This window comes from Ambystoma mexicanum, chromosome 8 (genome assembly GCF_040938575.1).
Source record: "Ambystoma mexicanum isolate Mex_15411 chromosome 8, UKY_AmexF1_1, whole genome shotgun sequence".
Lineage (NCBI taxonomy): Eukaryota > Metazoa > Chordata > Amphibia > Caudata > Ambystomatidae > Ambystoma > Ambystoma mexicanum.
The window spans coordinates 838,426,530-838,445,760 of NC_090929.1; the positions used below are offsets into that span (position 1 = coordinate 838,426,530).

Genomic DNA, 19,231 nt, shown 5'->3' on the forward strand with positions numbered 1-19,231 from the left:
AGTTCGCATTTGCACATTGAGGCGCACTACATAGACGGATTCTAAACTTCAAGTTCTCACAGATGCCTATACTACGTGATGTTGCAAACAAAGAATGCGAAGGACAGTGCCCAGATGAGGCCCACAAGTCGCACTGGAAGTATAAGGGTCTATTGTTTTTTGACCTTGAGAAAGGGACCATGCCGAAAGAACTACATTTGAAGGGAGTGCGCGATAACGTAAGAGACGATAAGGCAGAAAATTCAGAAACTAGACCGAGTATCATTTTAGTTCAGTATACGAAAAATCATTGTCAAGAGCACGGTCCGTTTTACAGACTGCATTACGAAGAGACACAATGGAAATTTCAAATATAATGTAAGTAAATCTTTACACGCTTTTATACCGGAATGAAGATTTAATGAATGGATGCATGAATAAATGAATGAATGAAGAGCTAAGAAAAGCAAGTAAAACGTGTTCGTAGTGGGCACATTGGCATGCAGGTCCACTGGTCTCACCGATCTCGGTCCTTGGCCCAGCCACTTTTCCCTGCACTGCCTACCTGCACTACGGGACTGTCTCTGTATCCTTCAGCCCCTTCTCCCGGCATATACCTTGCGCTTGCCACCAGCTGGCCCTATTATTTAATTTGTATTCAACTAACCATGTACAGCCCTTCCCCATGCGCGATCAGAAAGACACCTGGCCTAGTAGGATCGTTGTCTGTCTGCCCTTGTTCCCCACCTGCCTCGTCACGCCTAGAAACACTTGAGTATAGGCGCGTTACAAATGCCATATCATATATCATATCATTCCTCACGCATGTAGACTAACTGTCATTTATCATTGTGTGTTGGCCTCAATTTATCTCGTTACTTTTCGCATTGATTTTAGAGACGAACATACTCCATTGAACTATCCTTGCAAGCAAATAGTTTCTGATCGGCCGTAAAAAATAAAATGAGTAATATTAATGAAGTTCGGCTAGCGAGACTAATTATAATTTGTTTGTTTTCAGAACAGGTATTTGATCCCATTCTGCCACTGCCATCTGTTTGAGACACCGGCAGATGGATTCTTCAGCAGACACCTGCAGCTTTGTGTCAACAACTGGAGCACGATCACCATATTATGGGACGATCGCCAAGGGCCCACATGCCCTTACACTGTACTAGTGGCTAGAAGCAACATATCAACCTTTAGGCTGGACTAGTGCCTAGTTGATGGAACAGCCTTGCGGTTCACCATGCTTCCAAAGTGATTCTTTTTACGAAAATGAACACCCTGTGTACCATAAAGGAACAGCGCGTGACTCAAGATGAAACGGAACAGTTATTGCGTATACAGATAAAAGAAAATAAATGGCTTTCGGAGTTCCTATGGCAATTGCTGAATATTCTCTAAACATTTAATGTCAAATAAATGTACTTTACCAAATGTACCGTGTTGCTGTTTCATTTTAAAGTACAGTTTCATATTCCGAATTGTGGCATGCTGTGTTGTGAGTTGATCTGTGTTGGTTTCCGGGTTCTGTGTGGAGTTGCGCAGAAGACGACTGGGCGCGTTTGCCTACGCAGCACAGTAACGTCACGGAGAGAGGCGGGGAATATGAATGTTTTGATAATGTCAGGCTCAGGGGCGGGGAATTGATTTAGTGCCGCAAAAGCAGGTCAGCCAGGGCGATCGGGGAAATGATAGGATTATCAGAAAATGGCAGCTCCCTGGTGCTTGTTTTCGCGTGCGTTTAATGGACGAAAACTCGGGCAAAGTCCATAGGAAAGTTTTCTAAAATCGAGCCGCTTAGGCTTAAAAAAACATGGCCGACCCGTAGGGACAATAACATTTTTTACTAGACCATGCCTTTAAGGAGACGGGACACAGAGCCAAGGGGGAGGTACCCAGGGAGGGGGGAGGGTAGAGGGACAAGGGGAAAGGAAGTTAGTTAAGAGGAAGAATAAAGAAGGTTAGACGCATGTACCCGGCTCTGTGCTTATTGAAGGTAGGCCCAGATGTAACAACTGGCGACAAACTAGGAACCCACGCCTGTGTCCTCCATGAGTTGAAGAAGTGTCCCGAGCCACGTTCAGCGGAACAAATTAGAAGTGTCCCCAGCTGTGTTTGGCGCAGCCCACAGAGGAGTCTGGCGGCATGGGACGTGGTCGGGTGGAAGACAGAAGAGGAGAAAACCGTAATGGCATTGGTTCAAGGGAGCAGAGACCCACAGCGCGACGGAGAAGAGGAAAGCCCAGAAGGCCAGAGAGGAGTGGAAGATGGAGGATGTGGAGAACGTGACGACATCAGCTGGAGGGGGCAGAGACAGTGATAAGCAGAAGAGTCAGTCCCTGGAGGCACGGACAATAGCAGCAAAGGCATACATGTATGCGGCACACCCGTTCCCACTAGAGCGTGAGGATTTCAATACGAGACGCCAATCAAACCCACTAGAACGTGAGGACCCCCCTCATAATACCACATAATAGACGCCAAAAGCAGGCGCACTGCACCTATGAACCACTAGAACACGAGGATTCAATAATAACTGTCACTGCACCTGTGAACCGCTAGAACACGAGGATTGAATAATAACGATCTGTCAAAACACTTAAAATGCCACGTATGAGGCAACCCAGATAGCCAGAACTTCAGTAACAACCGGCTATCAAAGCACTGTGCATTCACACATAAGCCACTAGAAAGCAAGGATTGCCCAGAGACGCAACCCAGGTGGACAAAGATACCACTGAGACCACACCACAGGGTCAGTGGGACCCAACCACAGCACAGGCTGTGCTGCTCCATGGGCAATATACGCCACAAGATACAGAGGAACACAGAAAGCGGGACGGTGTTGAGGACGCCCGGGATAAGACTAGTAACCACTACACCTACCAAGAAAAGCCATCATGTCTCAGCCAGTGGTAGCGCAGGCAGACCAGGCTAACCAGCCCGCCATAGGAATAGCCCCCACCAACCCAGTGTCCTCCCTACGCCGCCCGTACCTCTTCACCTTGGAACTCCAGGAAGATCAAGGTCAAAGGTGGCAGGAGTGGATGGATGAATTTGAAGAATTCATGAGAACAGTGGGTAATCATGACACACACAACAAACTAGATATTTTCACCAATCTGCTAGGAAAAGAGATGAAAAGCATTATGAAAACCATTCCTCCCCAAGAAAAGTCTACCTACCAACTTCTCACCACGGCAATCCATGGTCGCCTGGTTGTACTCCCCAACAGAGGCTATGAACGCTACACTTTCAATCAGCGCACCCAGAACCCTCACGAAACAATTGGACAATTTATACTACGTCTTCAAAGAAGAATTACGTATTGTGACTTTGCACATTTCAACGATGATGAGGCTATCCGCCTGATGGTGATAGAGGGGGGCATATCCTCACAATTCAGGAAACATCTGCTGAAAAAGCCCCTCAGGCTAAGGAAATTGCTGAGCTAGCAAGGTTCTACAAACGAATAGACGTACAGGCCGCCCAAATAGAGAACCCAAAGAAGACAGACACGGTGGGCGCCATAACCAACAGCCCCCAAGGACAAGCCCACCAAATGGGCGCACCATCCCGCCAGGACGCCTGGAACACCGCTCGCGGACCCAACCCGAAAGACAATGCTATAGGTGCGGATTTGAATTCCCACAATGCCCCGCCATCAGCCAAATGTGCTTGAGATGTGGCCAGGTAAATCATTTCCGAGCTATGTGCCGGGAACAGATTCCCTGCAACAGGCATACAGGCCACCACCGCAATCGGCCCCATCCCAGAGGTTTGACCTAACAAGAATCCCTAATGTGCGACCATACTCCGAAAAGAGACAGCGCAAGAACCGGCTTCAGTCGAAGCTCTGCAACATATCCAACGCACCCTGGGTTCATACGAGCCGCCGAGAATCTACAAATCGATACGCATGACAGAGGAGTCGACACCCAGGAACACGCCTTTCAGACACAACCCTATCAAGTGGTAGACCAACGGCGAGAATTCCCTGTAGGCGACGCATATGAGAACCCGCCATTCGAAGAAGACACACTGGACTCAGAACAATTCTATGAATATGATCGGTACAGTAAAGAATACGTCCGACTCATCTATGACACATCTGATGATAGCACGGCCTCCGAAGTAACAATACTCCTGGGCAGGAACGACACGCCATTCCTCATTGACACAGGGGCCACTGTCAATGTAATGAATGAGAAGACATACCAAACCATGGCTAACACATACCCGTTACAGACATCTCGAGCGTGCATCTTTCAGTGGGGTGCACCTCTACCTCTGCAATCCAGAGGACAATTTCTATGCGATCTGATACACAGTGAGCGACAAGTCCCCATCGCAATTCACGCCATTAAAAGCCCAGTCACGGGAAGTTGCCTCCTGAGTTACAAGATGGCCACCACGCTCCAACTGATCAATCTCCAATATGACCAGTCTGAGAAAATCCAAGGACTCCCGCCACATGCCCAGACAAGACGAACACTAACACATAAAACAATCGACCTGGACGAGCTCAAGATAATGTTTCCCAACCTGTTTGAGGATGTCGGCATGCTGTGGAACACAGTCATCAGCCTGCACATTGACCCCACAGTAAGACCTGTGCCACAACACCCCAGACAGATAGGGTTACACCTACAAGCCAAGGTGGCCCATGAGCTGCACCTGCTACTGCAAAACGACATAATAGAAAGAGTGGAAGGCCCGACCCCATGGGTGTCCCCTCTAGTGGTAGATCCCAAACCGGATGAGTGCCTCCGCCTCTGTGTCGACATGCGGATCCCGAACAAGACTATTCAGAGGGAAAGACATCCTGGACCCAACATAGAAGACATGCTGGTGAGACTGAACCAAGCCACCCGGTTCTCGAAGCTGGATCTGAACCAGGGTTATCACCAGCTGGTCATTGATCCTGCATCCAGGCCAATAATGACTTTCACAACTCATGACGGCCTATTCTGCTATAAGCGGCTTAACTTTGGTATATCCTCGGCAGCCGAGATATTCCAGGAGATGATACGAAGGTTGATAGTGCCAGTCACCAATGCATTCAACTACAGTGATGACATCTTGGTGTTTGTAGTCACTCAGGAACAACACGACGATGCCCTAAAACATGTGTGCACCATCTTACACGAAGCAGGCCTCACCCTCAGCCCCCCGAAGTGCCCCATCCACAAGCAGAACCTTTGCTTTTTCCACAATATCTTTTTAGATCCAGGCATCAGAGCAAACCCAGAAAAGATCAGCGCCATTGTCAACCTGGAACCCCCACAAGATGTGTCCGAACTACGATCCTTCCTGGGAATGACAGGCTACTGCACCCGATACCTGCCTCAATATGCTGCCACCTTGACGAGCCCACTCCGACTGTGTCTCAAGAAAGATCTCCCCTTTACATGGGATGTGCAGTGCCAGGAGGCCTTTGCTGCAATCAAAAAGGAACTGGCCAACAATCGCCAGCTCGAATATTTCAATCCAGAGTGGGACACTGAGATCACAGTTGATGCCAGCCCAGTAGGACTGAGCGCCACCTTGGCCCAGACCGCTCCAGAAGTCGCAGACATACATGGTGGGGTACGCCAGCTGGGTGCTCACATCATATGAGCAAGCCTACTCCCAAGCCGAACGAGAGAGCTTGGCAGCGGTCTGGGCATGCAGGAAGTTTCACCATTTCATAATAGACAGAACCTTTGTCCTCATAACGGACCACCAGGCACTCTTGTCGCTCTTTTGGAACCCCAAGATCAAGATGCCACCACAGATCGAGAGGTTGAGCATTCGCCACCAGGAGTATGACTGCACCATCGTCCACAAGTCGGGTGGCAATGCCAACCTGGCTGACTACCTGTCGAGGCACCCTGGAAGTGCCCCAAACCCTGCCATGCAGCTGCAAGGAATCATACATCGCCTATCGGTCTCTGAAAGCCCTTCCTCCTGCCATTAGCAGAGAGCACTTTGCAGAGAAGTGCAGAGCTGACCCTACCATTCAGGCAGTCGTCTGCCTCACGAATGCCAACAGATGGTGCCATGTGTCCACTGAACACTTCGAAATGGGGGAGGTGGACAGGAGAGACCTGCAGAGAATGGCCCGAATACACAAGGAACTAGCCACAACAGAACAAGAGACACGTTTGAGAGGAAACAGGCTAGCAGCCCCCAAGAGCCTCAGGAAACCCCTTGTTGTCATCGCACACGAAGGACACAGAAGCATAGCCAACACCAAGAAGATCTTACAGAACCAAGTGTGGTTCCCCTACATGGACACCATAGTTGAGGATACATTGAAACATTGCATACCATGTCAGGTGACAGCAGCACCCACGCCACCATGCCCACTCCAAATGGTTCAGCTGCCTGACGGCCATTGGCAAAGGGTGGCCATGGACTTCTATGGACCCCTGGAAGAAGGAGGCCATCTCTTGGTAGCCATCAATGAATACTCCCGATTTCCCCTAGTGAAACACGTTACATCTACAGCATTCCATCAAGTAATTACAGTAGTGGATGAACTGTTCAGCGAATGTGGTGTTCCCAACGTTGTCAAAACAGACAATGGCTCGCCATTTCAGGGACAGGAATTCAAGAAGTTTGCCGGGCACCTGGCATTCCAACATCAACTAATCACCCCGCTATGGCCACAAGCCAACGGCATGGTGGAACGATTCATGGCAACTATAAAGAAAGTGCGCCAGAAAGCAGTTGCAGACCTAGCGTCCATGCCGCAAGCAATTTCCCAAATGCTGAGGAGCTCCAGGAAACCTCTCATGAAACGACAGGCAAAACCCCAGCAGAACTCATGATCAACACGACTGCCACAGCTGGAGGATTACTCCCCAGCTGAAGACGCGGAGATTAGAGAAAGGGAGACCGAAAGGAGGAGGAAAGCCAAAGAACACCAGATCCCTGTAGGTGAGATCATACTAGTCCGACAGACCAAGCAGTGGAAAACGGACTCCCGACACCGACCCGAATCCTTCGTAGTTACCGAGGTCAAAGGGCCCATGGTCACAGCCAAAGGAGAGGACGGAGACATAACAAGGAACGCGTCATTCTTCCGCAGGATGTTTCAAGAGGATGAAGAAGAGGAAACGCCAGCGAGGGGAGAGGAAATCGAGGATAGCGAACCTCAGCTGGAACCTCCCGAAGATCCTCAGCCAAAAGCACCAGACGAAGAGGACGAGGACCAGCCCGGTCGGCCACAGCGAAACATATGCAGGCAGCCCCGCCTCATCGAGCAGATGTACGCCACGAACTTCCATGATAAGTAAAGGGAGGGTGTTAGAGGGTAAGAATGGGACACATCTCCCTTAAGGAGACGGGACACCCGGCCAAGGGGGAGGGCCCCAGGCAGGGTCGGAGGGAAGAGGGAAAAGGGAAAAGGGAAAAGGAAATTAGTTAAGAGGAAGAATAAAGAAGGTTAGACGCATGTACCCGGCTCCGTGCTTTATTGAAGATAGGCCCGCGGGCCAGATGTAACAGTGATGTTGCTATCTATACATTTCATTATGTTATTCGATATGAAGCGGTTAGTTTAATGTTTTATTAAACTTTATGTAGTTACATTGTGCATCACCTTTATGGAAATGTTATAATTCCCAATTAAAGTGATTGTGATGTTGTTTTGATTAAGTGGTGAGGGTATGGTGGTGGGGAGGAGGAGTTTCAACATTTTGCAAAGGGGAGCTAGAAACACTGGGACAGCAATAGGTAGAGGGTTGTAATCCGTAATGTGTATAGGTGTAGATGCATGGTTAAGTAGAGGATTTGGAGGGGAGTAGGCTGGTAGCAACCAACAGAAAAAATTACAAATAGGGCAAAAGTGACTATGAGAATTTTATTTTTTACAAATAAGCTGATGTCAACGAAAAGAATATTTTTAACAAATAGGCCGATAGAAACCAATAGACAAATATTGCCAACAACTTGGACTGCTCCGCCTTTGTGGAGAGAAAGGCAAGGGGGCAGTGGCTGCATCTGTGGTATCACCTGCACTGTAGATTCATTACTGGAGAATCATCTCCCAGCAGTGTTTGCTGGCTTCCTCGTCTACTTTCATGCGATTCGACTATATTGACACAGTCACATGACAGTGGGGCCCAATCAGGAAGAGGCGATCATGAAAAGCATGCCTCTTAAAGTGTACTTATCCACAGTATTACTACTGAATGAGGCATCATTCTGCCATACAATCAAAGCAAAATCTCAATGCTGATTGTAATATTGTGCTACAGAGGAAAAGAGGACACCATTTTTTTAAAAGCATATTTATTATCAGAGTTTTTATAGATAGAGTGAATCATTTGGAGTGGTTGCCACTTAAAGCTTTCTGTAGTTACCTCTGTATCTTAACAGCACACAAGGAGCCTGGCGTTCTATGTAAACCACACACTCCAGTTGTTAACTGCATAATCAAGTTCCAGCTTTTATTTATCTAGTGTTATCTTTTTATTTTGGTAAATGCATAGTAATCCTCGAGAGGAATAATATTGAAACAAGATAAGCCTATAAATATAAATATAACTATGATGAGCAAAGGTTTACATGTAAAAGCAAGAAAAGCTGCAACTTCAGTATATAATGAAGTGCCCATTAGCCTAACACATTAGTCCGGATCAAGTGCAACACTCTTACCCTGTCTCAACCATAAATTAAATGCACAATTCCTTCCAAATAAGAAGCCAATGTTAACTCATGACTCACTCAGTGCTGCCAAACTGTGTGAAGGAGTGGCTTACACCGGGCCTCCAGGAAAAGAACACACCTAGATCTTGGGCAAATTGATTATTGCAGACCCATTCCAATACTCCAGATGTGTAAAGGTTCTTCTAATTCTGGGGAAAGCTACTGGGAGGTACATATAGCTCCAAAAGCAGGTCACATTAACACCATTCCGAATACGTGTATGTTTATGTTTGGACCTACTTCGCTACTTAGACCTAGAAATGTGAATTCCACTGGGCTCTTCTATACCTGTGGAATTTCTTTTCTCCTTCCACTTTTACCCTCTACCCTCATATACCATCTCTGTCTCCTTCTCAATACTTTTGGCTCCGGCTACAGGAAGTATGCTATTGTATGTTGGTTATTTATTCTACAAATCTAATACATTTGTAATACACTGCATCAAGGTGCATCACTAATATGTGTGTAATCCCCTGCAAAGGCTCACTGATAAGGTCTGCAGTGAGTTCCACTGTCCGGCACTGTCAGGCTACTGGAAGCCGCCTTCCCGCCGACCCACGAACAAGGTATGCTATATCTTGCTTCGGTAAACGCTACGTTGATTTATCCATGTTGCGCGTGTAAGATGTTTCTCCCTATGGTATCTAAAAAGGTGGTGAACAGCAACCTGTAGGAGTCCTGAGCATGGGATATTTACACCTTGCCCCACACATGTGCGAATTGACAACCCAGGGGGCGATGAGTGGTCTCTTCTATGATGACCTTGTCTGCCCTCAGCATAGACAGATTGCTCTTTGGAAGGGAAGGCCCTCTTCCGTGAACCTGTTAGCCCTGATGTCTAACTCTGAGTAGTGTGCAGCATGGTTAAAATAAACAGTCAAAAATCAGCTTGACAGGCGTGTTTTTAGAAGACAGAAATGTGTACAGTTAGCACCTTGTTATAAAATCTTCACATAACATCAGTGGTCATACGTGAGAAAATCAGTTCACATTTGGTACATGAATAAGTGGATCACATAGATTGGGTCACCGGGCAGTAAGTTAATTCACCTGTGGTAAATACATAATTAATCATTAGCAATCGGGTCACTGGTAAACCAGTCAGTTCACATTTGGTACATAAATAAATGCATCTCATAGGTTGGGTCACCTCGGATAAATTAATTCACCTTTGGTAAATGAATAATCAACTGTTAACATTAAGAGCACTGGTAAACCAGTCAGTTCACATTTTGTACATAAATAAATGCATCTCATAGCTTGCGTCCCTTGGGAGCAAATTAATTCACCTCTGGTAAATGAATAATGAAATGCTAAGAGTTAGAGCACTGGTAAACCAGTCACTCACATTTGGTACATACATTTAGTTTCCCCTGATCTACCCTTGTCCTCTGTGCCCATTTGCACCCCAACCTTTTCTTTGAATGGGGGAAGGTGGACACTACACCACAATGGTTGGGCCACCAAAGCTGCCAGGCGCATATCAGCCTCTGAAGAGACACCATGGGGGATTTAGGGGACTGGTCTGTGACCACTCCCCTCACTTTACCCAGCTTGTGGGTTTCTCTATTTTTTATATCTGCTTATTCTATTTTGTAATCCTTTTTATTGATCTAACATAACTCATAGGTCTCTTCTGCTTCATTTTTGACAGATATGGCACACTTTACCAAGTATGTCTGCGCCACACAGGCGAAGAGTATTCAGCCACAGAGTTGTAAATATACGGTTCTCCCCCTCACTTTTGATAGGAATTTCACACTTTACCCAGTACATCTGTGCCATGCAGGCGTAGAATATTCGGGCACACACTTTTATATATACGTTTGTTCCCCTCGCTTTTTCCCTCCTACCTCGAAGCCAGTACAAGCGCCTTAGCCTTGCTGCCCTCTCTGGTTCTCGGGGAGCTTCTCTGGTTCTCAGGGAGCTTCTCTATTCCGCAGCCCTCTCTGGTTCTCTGGGAGCTTCTGTCTGCTACACGCCACACCGGGGCGCCATATAGCAACATTAGCCCTGTTCACCAGGTGCGGAACTGTGGGGGACTTCTGACAGGGCTAGAGGTCGAAACACCTCAGCCACACGCTCGCTCCCCCTCTGGCTGGAAGATATTCGCCCAACAGTTTTTTTTTTTTTTTATCGCTAGCATGCTACACCTTAGGAACCCTTCTTCCTTGCCCAGGAAGGCAGTGTTCCTTCACGTGCAGATGTCACCAACCGTTCTCACACATCATTACCTTGCACTTGCTACATCAGAAACCGGAGGCTTTCTGTGTGAACCAGCCACTGCAACTCTCGCGCCACTAAACCCTGCTCACGCTAAGCAGAAATGACCGCCTATGCTCATAGAGCTTGTTGTACACCAACTTTCACGTCTTGCGCATTTCACTATTTCAAAGACCTACACATCGAGGAGAGGAGCAGGCATTAGTCGTGGCACCCCTTGTTCACCACAATTTCAGCAATGGCAAGCCACACATTTCAAGCGCAGAATGCACACACATTCAACAGAATGTACCTGAATCACTTAAATGATATGAACACTCTCTCCTCCCTGACTCTACTAATGTGTCTGATTGCACTAAATCGGCCACACCTCCAGTGATAACTGATTGTCATATCATGTTAGCGCATGTAAATGTGCCATATTGCTCTAGTACTGCAGCACCCTCATTGTTAGCCCATGTAAATGTGTCATATTTCATTATTACCGCAGCACCTCCAATGATGTCTGAGTGGCCAAGCACGGCAGCCACAGTAAATCTGTGACCCAAAATCTGAAAATTAGTCCAAACAGCTCTACTTTAATGCGCACCATCCTGTGTGATGTGGAATCTACAGATCGCTTACTATAACGTCTGATATCCCGTGTTATCCCTTTGTGACCCTGCATCTTCTGCCTCATCTTATGCCCCGATCGCCATTCCAAGATGGCCGCCTGAAATTTCCAGCCTGGCTGCATCTTGGCATGAGCCCCTCCAGGCTGCTAACTTGCCCTATTGGCTCTCGTGCCTTATTAACGGGCCAATCCGCAAGCTGGTAGGCGTCGCCGGCCTCCAGTAACAAGGCCCACAGTACTAAGGCTTCCTACCTGTCCCAGCCTGTCCACGCCTTCCAGGCCCTCGGCCAGCTACTCTGCCTGCAGAACTACCCACACAAGGTACACTTAATGGAGACTATGTGAGCATTGTGAAAGTACCTCTTCATTATGCATGCTGTTTTATCCCTTCTTGCCACTAAGCGCTCCGGCATTTATAGTATGGACTTCCTCACTCTACCCACCATGTACTCCGTATCATGTTGTCACTGGATTGTACTTAGCTAGACTAAGACCTTACTCTGAGACTCCCACATATCATTGCCTGTTCAAAATTAGGCTTGGACATTAACACCTAGTTTGCCCGATAGCTTACTCAGTTGCCTGCGCCACTATTAAACGAGCCAGATTAATTTTTTTCTGGGGCACCAATTAACAGCCATTTGCTAGCCAATTGCACCTATGACCCCAAACCAGTACAGAGCACCCTACTCACAGATCTATTAGCCTTTTGTCTGCCGTAATTAATAGTGACAACTGCTCTTGGATTAGCATGATAGAACTATTAATGCTTAGTGTGTTTTTGCCAACCTGCACCAAAATCGAATCTAGCTGCTACCACTCTCTGGATTAGCATATTAGAGTTATCAATGCTTAGTGTGCCCACATTGCCCTCTGCATACTGCAATTTGAGTTGATGCCTATGCTTACTATTTTTTTAATTGCCTATCTAGTATCTACACTGCCTTCTGCACATTGCAATTTATGCCCACCTTGCGCCTTCATTGCCCCCGGCATACTGCAATCTGTTACCTATGCTTATTGATATAGAAACGCCTATCTAGCATCTATACATACGTTGTGTGTACAAACTATTCTTGCTAACTATTTATGAACCTCACTGCCCCTATCACCAGAGCCAAGTCAACCATGATGGCCACACTTAGAGGCACCACTCTAACTATGGCTACTCTCCTCCCGCTGCTCCAGAATATCTCACCACAGAACCGCGCCTATATAACCTCCCCACTTTACCCAGACTTACTATCTCCTGCGGACTGGATAAACAGATTCGCCCGGCCACCCACACCATGCATACCCTGTCCCACACCTCTTAGAAATACAAGACTAGGTTCTCGCCTTGTTGCACCCTCTACCACCTTCTTGAACGCAGCCCCACCGACCAAGATTAGAACGATAGACTCAGCCATCGCACTAATTTCGATGTAAAACTCACCAGAATGCTCACCAACCAGACCAGGAACCTCACGCAGCCCACCTCACTTACTGACATTCCACTGACTCACAGTCCTGCAATACCTCATTTGCCACCACACACGAAAGTCAACCTTCCACCGACCTCCATCAAGGGAGCTCTCATCAACGCACGCTCATTGGTAGCCCATGCTACTGATGTCGCTGACATTGTCTCCACCTAGACTTTATCGCTATCACGGAGACATGGCTCCACCCAGCAGCCGGTCCCACAATAGCTCTAGCCACCCCAGATAACTACAATATCATCTGAGCTGACAGAAAAAATGGATTAGGAGGAGGAATAGCAATTATTGCGAAATCCACCCTAAACATCAGAGAAGTAACTAGCACAACCCTACCTTCAGCCAAACTCCTATCCGTCAAACTCCCATTATCTGACACCCAAACTATCCTGCTCTACATTATTTACAGACCCCCAGGATCCCCCTATACCTTTGAAGAGGATATCTCTCTCTTACTCACTACCAACCTGAAACCTAAATCACAAATCATCATTCTGGGTGATTTCAACTTGGGACTGAATGACCCCAATGACAATCAGGCCACCTCCCTTAATGACACAATTACTCCTCTAGGCCTCTCCGAAAACATTAATAAACCCACATATATAAAAGGAAGATCCTTGGACTGGATTGCGGATGCCAACTGCAACCTCTCACTGATTGACGTCACTCCCTGTGCTTGGACCGACCATCACCTTATTACCTTCTCTTTTCCCAGATCCACACCAGCCACCACACTACCCACTAGGTTACCTCAAATAACCTCTAGAAATAACCACAACATCAGTATAGAGAACCTTAAACCTCTTCACATGCCTATCAGCAAAGCTAATCTACCCACGCAAAATAACAACCCATCAGCCATTGTAGACCTCTACAACAATACCTTAGAACAAGCTCTCAACCAGGTAGCTCCTCTCAAGCAACGAAAAGCCAAACCCATTGCCCATTCCAACAAATGGTTCTCAGCAGAATTAAAGGATCTCCGCAATATCAAAAGAACTGCAGAAACTAGCTGGAGAAAAAAAGCCCCTTCTCTTTCCACTAAAGATAAGTTCGCCTCAGCAGCCTCCACCTACAAATCCGCCATCTTAAATGCTAAAAAATAAATCTATAACATGAGAATACAAAACGCCAAATCTGGCACTAAAGAACTCTTCTCTATACTAAGGGAACTCGAATCACCACTGCCTCCGACAGAGGACTGCATTAAAGACAAGGCCTGGTGTAACAATATCCAGCTTGCACTCGCTAACAAAATTGCCCTCCTACAAACTAAGATAGAAGCAAAAAAATCCAACCTTGCCTCCAAACAGAACCCCAGCAGCAAAATAAACTACACCACCCCTAATTGCCCCGCCTTCCACTTCTCTCCAGTCAGAGAGGAGGAAGCAATCAAGATTATCGCCAGTCTCAAACCATCAACTGCAAAGGTGACATTTGTCCCGCCTCCGTCATCAAAGACGGGGCTAATGAGTTAGCCCCTCTCATCACCTCTTTGATCAATTCCTCCTTCAAAAACTCAGTAGTCCCCAACAACCTTAAAGAAGTGTGGGTCCTACCCCTGCTCAAAAAACCCAACCTAGACCCCAGCATCCCCACAAACTACAGGCCCATCACCACAGTCCCATTTCTCCTTAAAATTTTGGACAGGGTAGCCTACCCCCAAATACAACAACATTTGGAAGACAACAACCTCCTAGGCCTGCGACAATCCGGCTTTAGACCAAGGCACGGGACTGAAACTGCCCTCTTGGATTTAAAAATCCAAATGGATGATGCCAAAGACAAGGGCAAACTGGCCATCTTACTCTTGTTGGATCTATCTGCTGCCTTCGATCTGGTTGACCACCAGTTCCTCACTCAACACCTCTCCTCAGCGGCTGCATTCTCTCAGAATGCCACTAAGTGGATCCAGTAATTTCTGTCTGACAGGTCGACTAGGGACTTCGCCCCTACCGCAGCTGCGGACCCTATTCCAATCACATGCGGAGTGCCCCAAAGCTCCTGCATTTCCCCCACACTTTACAACATCTTCACGAAGCTCCTCTTTGACCGTCTTGACGATCTGGGTGTCAGCTACACTAATTATGCAGACGACACCCAACTCCTCATCACTCTCACTGGCAGCTATGAAGAAGATGCTGCAAAGCTCAATGATATCTACTCAGAAATCCAAGCCTGGATGGCTACACACAGTCTCTGCCTAAACAACGATAAGACAGAACTGCTTATTTTAGGCTCCCAGGCTCGCCTCAACAAATTGGACCAAAGGTACCAATCCTTCACCATTGACGGCAACATCATAAAAGTGTCCAAAGAGGTCAAAACACTAGGTGTGTACCTCGACTCCACCGTGTCACTAAAAAAACAAATAAACGCCCCCATCTCAGCCACCACCTACACCAATAAATTGATCAATGCCTGTAAGCCGTTTCTTTCCACCACTCGTTGCCTCACCTTATCTAGAGCGTTGATATTGTCTAAATTAGACTACTGCAACACACTCTACTTAGGCACTACCACAAAAAACTTGAACAGGCTCCAGATCCTGCAAAATAATGCACTAAGATGTGCCCTTAACCTCCTGCGCAAGGCTCACATATCCACGGTTAGCAAAGAAGTCCACTGGCTCCCAATCCGCGATAGAATTAAGCTAAGAACACTGGTCATCACCCATAAGTGCCTGTCACTCACTGCCCCATGCTACCTCTCAGACACATTCTCTAGACACTGCTCCATTAGACCCACCAGAACCCCTTACCTAAACTTAACTAAAGATCCCTAACTATAACCTAAAAACAGCAGAAGGTTCCAGTTTCCCAGTGCTCGCAGCGCAATGCTGGAACACCCTCCCTCTTACAATCAGATCGGAAACCGCGTTCTGGCCCTTCAGAGCCATGGTGAAATCATGGCTCCTAGCCTGATAATCTAGTCTCTCACCGATACGCTCAGCCAGCCGCCGCTCTCCAACATGTAGTAATGTTTACTCTGTCTATAACCTACTCAGGACCAAACTGTATCCCGGTCCTCACTCTCCACTGTAACTATCTTGTACCTTGTTCTCTGTATATTCTATACTTGTATGTAAATACCCAGAGCTTGGACCAATGTTTGCTCTGACTGTTGTATTAAGATGTTCGTGTAACGATATGTAACTCTGCTGTGCACATGATTATGCGCCCAGCTACCTGAGGGTTCGGACGCGCTTTACAAATAAACAAACTAAACTAAAACTAAACTAAACGAAATATACCTGACCATTGATGTCTGGTACCTTGTTTGCTCATGTAAATGTGCCAGATTGCTCTAGTACTGCAGGACCCTCATTGTTAGCCCATGTAAATGTGCCAGATTGCCTTATTACTGCAGCACCGCCAATGATGCCTGAGTGCCCAAGTATGGCAGCCACAGTAAATATACCTGACTCACCCATAGCCCCCTATACAATATCCCAGCAACCCGGGTCCAGCACTCACCAAGACCACTCAAAGGAGTCTTGATCAATGCCAGATCGCTAATAGCCCACACACTGAATATTTCTGACCTGATATCTAGCAACAACCTTGACTTTTTAGCCATCATAGAAACCTGGCTGCCAGTAGCAGCAGGGCCTGCCCTCTCCTTAGCCATTCCAGACAATTACACGATCCTTAGAAAGGACAGACTAGATTCCAAAGAGGGTGAGTAACAATCATAGCCCAAAACTCCTTGCCCTTCAGAGAAATGAACAGCCAAACCTTGCAATCAGGAGGACTGATGTCAACTAAATTGACCCTCTCCCATAACTTGACTCTACACCTAATCTATGGACCACTAGGCACTAGGATATTTCGCAACTCCTCTCAACGGACATCAAACCATCATCGAGAATGGTGCTTCTTGGCAACATAAACATAGGTTTTAATGACCCATCAGACCTGAATACTCTCGCTCTAGTAAACTCCATCGAAGCACTTGGTTTCTCCCAATGCACTACTATCCCCACCCATGACAAAGGTTGCATCCTTAACTGGTTGGCAGATCTTAACTGTAACATCGACATCCTATCTAATGAGCCCTGCCCTTGATCAGACCACAATGAAATCTCCTTCATCATACCCACCATCAAACAACTGTCTGCCTCACCAACACTGGCCCTGGCTATCTTCACAAGAAAAACAAAGAATATCACACATGCCCACATCCTTCCCTTGCTGAAACCACTAACAGCATCCCAAACTACAATAAATGATCCTTCTATCATGGTTGATTTATACAACCAAACTCTTCTACTCACCATTGATGACATCGCACCCTTGAGCAACTGTAAACAAAAGCCGTTGGCTCACCTAAACACTTGGTTTACCCCAAGTCTCAAATCCCTCTGCTCAACCGAGCAAGCACTTCACCACTCTTTCCAAAACCTACAAACAGGCCGTACTCCTAGCCAAATGCTCCACTTACAATGAAAGAATAGCTAAAGCCAACTCGGTAGTTAAGAGTTCTTTGCTATACTGCAAGAACATGAATCATCAGTCCTGCAGCCAGAAAACTGCTCCAAAGATCTTGCTTGGTGCTCCAACATTCAAAATGCCCTGCTATCCAAAATCTCTGGACTCCAACAAAAAAGTTTTGCTGAGAAAAAAAAACTAACCTCATTGGAAGTCCCACCTGACATGAGGGAATCAAAAGCCTCACCAACCACCTTGCACGTCCAGCAGCTTGAGTTCAACCTAGTCATTGAACTGGAAATAATCAAACTCATCCAAGGTCTAAAACCACCCAGATGTCAAGTCGACATTTGCCCAGCCCAAGTCATCAAAGCTGGCACCCCTCATCGCCTCACTCATTAAATGCCTCATTCACCTTCAGTAATGTGCCCACAAATCTAAAAGATGCATGGGTACTAACACTCCTTAATAAACCCACTCTCCACCCTGACACACCTACCAACTACCGGCCAATCACAACTGTGCCTTTTCTAATCAAGATCCTAGATAGAGCAGCCTATCTACAAATCCAAAAGCATCTGGAATATAACAACATTCTAGGGCTGTGCCAATCCGGGTTCTGCCCTAGCACGGCACTGAATCTGCACTCATAGACCTAAAGATCCAAATAGACGAATTCAAAGACAAGGGCACACTTGTCCTTCTCCTCTTACTGGACTTTTTAGCGGCCTTTGACTTGGTAGATCACAAAATCCTCTGCCAACACCTTTCGTCAGCAGGCCACTTCTCTCCTGAAGCCACAGCCTGGATCTCATCCTTCCTATCAAACAGAACAATGAGAGTGTTCTCCACCTCCGCTTCATACCCCCCCAGCCCCTGTCACCTGCTTTGTCCCCCAAGGCACAGGCGTCTCTCCAACATTATACAATATTTTCACTAAACCCCAATTCGACCGCCAAGACTCCTTGTGCATCTCCTACACGAAATATTCAGACGATACCCAAATCCTCCTACCCTTATCAGGCTCCTACAACACAGACTCCAACACATTAAGCATGATCTGCCAAACTATTCAGGCCTGGATTGCCTACACTCATTGTGCTTGAACAATGACAAGACTGAGCTGCTCTTGATCGTATCACAATCACTTCTAAAGAAACTAGAAAGAGCATACAAATCCTCCATTATTGACGGCAACACTATCCCAGTCTCTAGAGAAGTCATAACCGTCGGGGTGTTTCTGGATGCTTCACTATCCCTAACTAGACAGGTAAATGCTATCACCTCTGATGGAGCATATATCACTAAACTGATTAACGCCAGTAGACCTTTCCTCTCTACTGAGAGCTGTGTCACAATCACAAGAGATCTCATAGTCTCCAGATTGGACTACTGTAACATGCTCTTGGCCGGAACCCTTACCAGTAATATCAAAAAGCTTCAGATCATGAAAAATAATGCTATAAGAGCAGCCCTAAACATCCTGAAGAAAGACCATATTTCTCCAGCCAGAAGAAACCTACCTGTTTAAAACACTCTCCATAACCTACAAATGCCTCTGCAACACTGTACCTAGATAACTCTTCTGAAAGTTCCCCAGACCACAATTGGCTAGACCCACATGGTCCACTCACGCACATCCCTCTCGACACCAAGATTTAGATCACGAAGAGCAGGGGACTGCACCTTCCCAGTAGTGGCGGCGAAGCATTGGAATGCACTACCGCTCTCTCTAAGAGCAGAACCCTCATTCTGGACAGTCCAAAAATGTCTCAAAACCTGGCTCTTTTCCTAAGACCTTT

At 46.8% G+C, this 19,231-nt stretch overlaps 1 protein-coding gene and 1 long non-coding RNA gene across 9 annotated transcripts in view; one reads left to right on the plus strand and one right to left on the minus strand.

Annotated features, from left to right (window-relative positions):
* Positions 1 to 10,769, minus strand: part of LOC138472500 (uncharacterized) — an 823,178-nt gene extending 812,409 nt beyond the window's left edge. Inside the window, exon 1 of the long non-coding RNA XR_011268618.1 lies at positions 10,536 to 10,769. This is a non-coding gene — a long non-coding RNA (uncharacterized lncRNA). The remainder of the gene's footprint in view (positions 1 to 10,535) is intronic.
* A 955-nt stretch (positions 10,770 to 11,724) lies between these two features.
* LOC138472502 (uncharacterized) overlaps positions 11,725 to 19,231 on the plus strand; it is a 215,835-nt gene continuing 208,328 nt past the window's right edge. For 6 of the 8 annotated variants that reach the window (XR_011268621.1, XR_011268619.1, XR_011268622.1 and 3 more), the window contains exon 1: positions 11,734 to 11,839. The gene's annotated coding sequence lies outside the window, so the exon portion shown is untranslated. Of the gene's footprint in view, positions 11,840 to 19,231 lie in introns of all 8 variants that reach the window. The other 2 variants (XR_011268620.1, XM_069610718.1) reach the window with 1 other exon arrangement.